This window comes from Mixophyes fleayi, chromosome 3 (assembly GCF_038048845.1).
Source record: "Mixophyes fleayi isolate aMixFle1 chromosome 3, aMixFle1.hap1, whole genome shotgun sequence".
Lineage (NCBI taxonomy): Eukaryota > Metazoa > Chordata > Amphibia > Anura > Limnodynastidae > Mixophyes > Mixophyes fleayi.
The window spans coordinates 184,555,662-184,561,661 of record NC_134404.1 but is presented as its reverse complement, the minus strand read 5'-3'; positions in this window follow the sequence as shown (position 1 = coordinate 184,561,661).

Genomic DNA, 6,000 nt, shown 5'->3' with positions numbered 1-6,000 from the left:
AATTACTAGCAATTCTTTTCCTGTGTATATATACTGTATAACGCCATATTTACATATGCCTATTTACAGGCCAGTGGTTCTGTTATGTTGGGTAATTGTAGTGTGCTGTGTCTGCTTTAATTGTCCCATAGAGTGCATATAATCACCAGCCCAGCAAACATCATTGGAAATGATTTTCAAATATTGACAAGTTTGGAGTTACCATAACAATATTATAGCTAATATGCTTACTTTTTTGAAGTTTGCAGTCATGCACAACATCTGAACCCTGCACCTTGATAATAACTCTATCAATAGACAATCGAAGAACACACATATGCACACACAAGAGTGAAGGAAGGAAGAATTGAATATCAGTAAAATGGATGCATGCCATGCTAATTTCTTTTGGAAAATTCATCTTGAAAGCACCACTAAATCTACTATTTCAGATATGAACCATGAATGCAATTATAACCACATTATCCACATAATGTATTTCTTGCCCACTCATATAAAGAAAGCTGATTTCATCTATTGTGACATCACTGACCCTGCTCCTGTGTATAAATCCACCAATCCACACTGTGCAGTTCTGTACAGTAAGTCAGGCAAGCTGTCAGACAGAGATCAGTGAAAGGGAACATGATTGACTTGTTTAGTTAAGTAACAACACTCCAGTTATTTCATGCATATACAGTGTGATCACCTCACACTTACAGGGGCCTGTGTGATCTGGTTGCTTGTATTGGGCATGGAATAGCTGGCTCTATCCAGTTTACCAATTTGATCCTGTGCTTGTGTAATCAAATTTGAAAGTGATACATTCAGATTTGCATAGTAGAGCTCAGATGAATTGGACAATGTTATGGGAAGTACGAGAAGATTACATAACCTTACACCGCAGTGTACATGCATTTCACTAGAGGCGGAACTAGCGAACTGTGGGCCCCAGTGCAGGGAAGCGGGGAGGAGGGAACTGGGGTCCACAGCTCACTAGTTCCCGGTGAAGCTGGCCCCATTATCTCCATGGGCCCCGGTGCACCGCACCTGCTGCACTAATAGTAGTTCCGCCACTGCAGGTCATACTGCACTGGAAACTCTTGGTGTATGCACTAATCCATGGGGAGAGCACAAAATATGCCAGAAAGGGATCTGAAGATCTCTCTCCTACAATGCTCTTCCCCATAGGTTATGCCATCTTTAGATTGTGTTAGCTACCAAGATAAAGCTCCTAATTTTTGAGCTTGATAATTAGGGCAAAATCGTAGACAACTATGGGGACTTGATTTGCGATTGAAGAGGCAAGAACCGCAGAAGATATCGGCGAAATCTGCTGCGGTCCTCCACTAATAAATAGCCTCGTTACTATTTCTATGCATTAATTATAAATTGATTAATAAGAACCAATGTGAGTTATCTTATATAGATTAAAAGTGCAGAAAAACAGATGTACGCTGATGACTACAATATAGAACAATGAGGGCAATCAGTGGATGCTACAGATAGCTGTGAAGTACAAGGTGATGACTGCTGTGTATTAATGTAACGTCTCCCCCTGGAATAGTTAGATCCTCTTGTGGAATCTATCTTCTACAACCTAACTTGAAGAAACCAAACTGAGGAATCTGTAACAAATATTCTTTAAGTGACAGTGACAAGGACTCAATGCTACATAAGTCAACCAAAAGGAAAAGCTCAAATAAGAATAAAAATGGCCAGACCCATTTGGCAAAGGTCAATAATGTCATCTCTTGAAGAAAGAAAATAAAAGCAAAAGGAGCAAGCCTAAACTCTTGGAATACCTTCTTGGTGGTTTCATGTTAACTGATTACAAGTGGTAATGATTTTTTTTTCAAAGGTCAAGAAAGTATTTCCAGCTCTCTCAAACTAAATGTGAGATCTATGAGTGCTACAGCGTTTATAGTTAAGTGAAATACTTTGAAGTTGCAGTCCTAATGCCACTAAAACATTTAGCAATAAATCCACACACATAACCCTTGTCAATTTAAACTGGTTTATTTTGCTAGATCAGTTGCCAGGTTAGGTTAGCTAGACACTTTAGCTGGATTCTTTTCTATCATTCCCACTAGAGAAAAACTATTGTGTGGAAGTAGATATGTACTGATATGTGTATTCCATATAACATTTCTTTCTATATAAAATGCACTAAAGATTTGCCAAGATATAACATGACCCTGCTCTCTGAAAACAGGGAGCTAATACATGTTTGTTGAATGCGTTCAAAGGCTACGGATAACTGTGGTTAACGTTAAGTGAAACATTAATATAATGGTATAAAATAGATTAATATGAGTAATTCATTGATTACACAGCTCAAAGAAATATGTGCAGACATTTTTCCATACATTCATTTTAGCCAATCTGACCCTCGCATACTGCAGCATTGACAGCTTGAAGATTTGTCACAGTTGTAGATTATAAACCCCACACTAAATGCCTCCATAACTTTAAATTCAGCAGTAGCTGTGTTTATATAGTTTGGATTTCATTTGTCATTTTAGCAGGTGCATGCAACTGAAGAAGTTATTTTTATGCAAGTATCCCTGTGCACACAGCTTGTGAATTTACTGCTTTCCAGCAGTTCAAATGGTTGCAGTCATTATGTTACTACCGGATCTCCTTTCAAGATAAAAAAAAACGAAAAAAGGTCTGGTCACTGTAGCCCTTCATGTGCACTTAAAAGTCAAAGGGCAAGATGCACAGTGATCTGTGCTCAGTATGGCTTGGTCTGGAATACTTGCTGGCTGACTACAGACTGCTGCAACACTTTTGTTTACTGTAGTGAAAAACAGCCGGCAAAATCTACTTCTGTTCAGACTACCTAAAATTCCCGAACCATTCTGTGTCTTACATATCAGCGTGTCGTTGTCATAAAGCACATTGCTATCGCAACTGTTTGTTATCATTATGACACGTTTGTTTTGAGTTAAAATGTTGAAGTATTGATGTGTATCTACATGTATTCATCCCAAACTGCAAATGAAGCAATATCTGACCCCCTCAAACAAGAAAACACTTTTCAAGTCCAATTCAGTATTTTATCTCAATATGTTTGCATTGGAACCACATCTATGCCCTTATACTTGATTGATGTTTTTCATAATTTAGAAAAAACCTTTACCAGAAAACTAGTGACCTATTTTACGTTCATTGTGTTTGCACAAAAGGTAACATTTCATCGGCTTACGGTGTACTTGCAACCGGGAACCTTTTTAGTTGCAGCATAATTTTTTTTGTATGCTTTATATTTGGGGACGATTGAGTGTCTTACATGGCGACCCCAGTTTGCTTGTGCAAGCACTCGTTACTACCGCATGTCAAATACAATGTCACTGGTGTATAATGCAGTGCCAGTGGGTAAACAGTTCAACACAATGCATTAATCTGCAGAGACTGGCCCAGAGAAGCAGTAATCTTACCTTTACCTCTCTGGGCCTGTAGAGAGTCGTTCAGCTGTCTCAGTTATATTTGTTACGTTGTGGTGACAAGGTATTTTGTTTAGGCCCCCGATTGGTACCTTAATGATAAATATAACCTTCAGACACTTATTAAAAGTACACACATTTTGTGCCCCACACACATTTTAGTGTAATTTTTTGAGGCTACTCTGACTATGTAAAAGCAGTTCTGGGACAAATTAAGGAAAAGTATTTGTTTTTTATTTCTGTCTGTTTTGCTGTAGTTAATGGAAGTAAAATAAAAATGTATCTGTTTTTACCCAAAGTAACAATATATGTTCTAAAATACTATGTAAAATTTGCTGTAATACAGAAAGAAATTGCAAGTAAATTGGCACAGAGCAAAACCATGTAAATGGGTCTGGTCATAAAGGTGTAAACCACATCCAGAATACAATATAAAATATATAGTTTTTGCTACTGTGCTATAAGTAAATAGTTAACAGCAGTACATTCTATAGCTTTCGAGAACAGGGGTTTTTAAACTTTTGTGTCAGGAAATGAAAGGGAAACTCTTATTTTAATCCACTGGTAAAAACCATAACAGGTAAAGGGAATTCCTTCTGCCACAGAATGACTGTGAATTGAATTAACCTTAGCAGCTCAGCCAGTCACAAGTTGTTTCCCATGCCAGTAGAGCTGTGATTGGATTGCGATGAGCGAAGTCCCAGGTTCTCTATAATTTGATTACAAATCAATTAAGACTATTTGACTTTATATTGATTTTTTTTGTTTTAAACAATGTCACTAAGCTCAATTCATGTCAGTGGTCAATTCATTTCTAGGGCCTATTCATTTTAATTTGATTTCTACATGTAGTTCACAGCTCCATTGAAATGAATGGACCATTGACATAAATGGTAAAAAAACATAATGCTGGTGAAAGTGCTCTTGTCTTTAGAAAAGAATGGATGTTATTTTAGCATGCAGTTACATGCTTTTCATACATTAAGAATACAAGTCAGGGACATTGTTTAAAAACCTGTGGTTAAAGGGCCTCAAATCTTGAATTTATAAAATATTGTCCTTTAATTACTTTATCGATAGCTGCAAATATCATATTTTTCTTAGGATCTACTATGAAATAAAAAAATGAAATGTAATAATGATTCATGTATTATTTGGTAGTACATAATAGGTTTATAAAAGCAGAATCATGGGGACCTACCTTAAATGACACATGGGCCTAGATATTGGGCAAGCACAGGCTAAGTACCCCTTACCTAGTGGCATAAAATATCCAAATTGTCAGTGAAAGCACTACTTACTGAAAGCTCAATGGAATAAACCAATCTTCTGTACTTGCACCTATATTAAAACTAGGGTTCTGTGAACCTCTGACAATTGCAGTTTCTATCACAGCACTGTTTATTGGATTGAATCCTGGCTTTTATGCCCAGTAGAGGATTATCATTTAAGGGCGGTGTTCAAATATTTGTCTATGGACATGAATTGCTCTTTAGGAAAGTATCGATTAGCACCACAGCACAGATTGATATTAGTTTTATGTAGTTTATTGATATTACACACCTTAGCAACTGACACATTTATCACCTGTCGCTGCTGTTTCATTTTAGTTTTCTGTTTTCCTGAAAATGTTTTTGTTGCCCATTCGAGAAACTCCACAACCTGCTATGTTTCAGTGGAAACAATGCAGCAAAATAAAAACACAAATAACAGCAGTGGTTTGGACCTGAGTGGTATCGTGAACTCTTTCATTTAATTTATGTAACTCACTATGTGGATGTATCTTCTTCTATGTTTTATACATTTTCTTATTGCATAAAGATGACAGTAAAAAAGCTGGTTGTCTGCAATTATTCTTTTCAAGGCTTAGCAATCCTGTTGCTGTAAGGTAAGTTGTCTGATAATAAAAATTTGCATATCTGCACCATCCAGATTGCATCTTCGCAATACCGACAACTTGGCTATGCTGTAGTGAAGAGCTTCTGAGTTCTTCACTAGTAGTATCAGAGAAGGATAGTAAAAGTAAATAACCAATCTAAACATTGCAGTAGCTCTGTGCAGCAGTTATTATGTAACTACAGCCTCAAAGATGTCAACTGTATTAAGTGTATAGTAGTAATATTAACTCTACTTTACCTAGTTTCTACGATGATGCCAGTAAATATAGCTATCACAAGTGCACATATCACAATTTAGATGGGACAGTCCCGGTTTTGGGGGACTGTCCCACACACCCCCAATAGGTTAGGTGTTTGGCCCAACTCCTGGGAATGTTGGCAGTTATGTCACACTCACTGCTGTTCTGCACAAGGGTGTTTTGTAGGGGTAAAAGGTGCTTCATGGGTGCTAGACACCCCCTTGGAGGGCCTGGTCATGTCCCATCATGACACATCTGCGCTCCCTATGTAGTAATGCCCCCATCCCGATTACAAAAATTGGAATATTGTGATGTATTCATGTGGTATTGGCAGCATTATAAAGCAGTTTGCTGTAATATAGTGTTAAATAGGACATACTACATCCCATAAAACATATAACACTGTAAACCTTGAATAAGACTTAATAGCCAAAA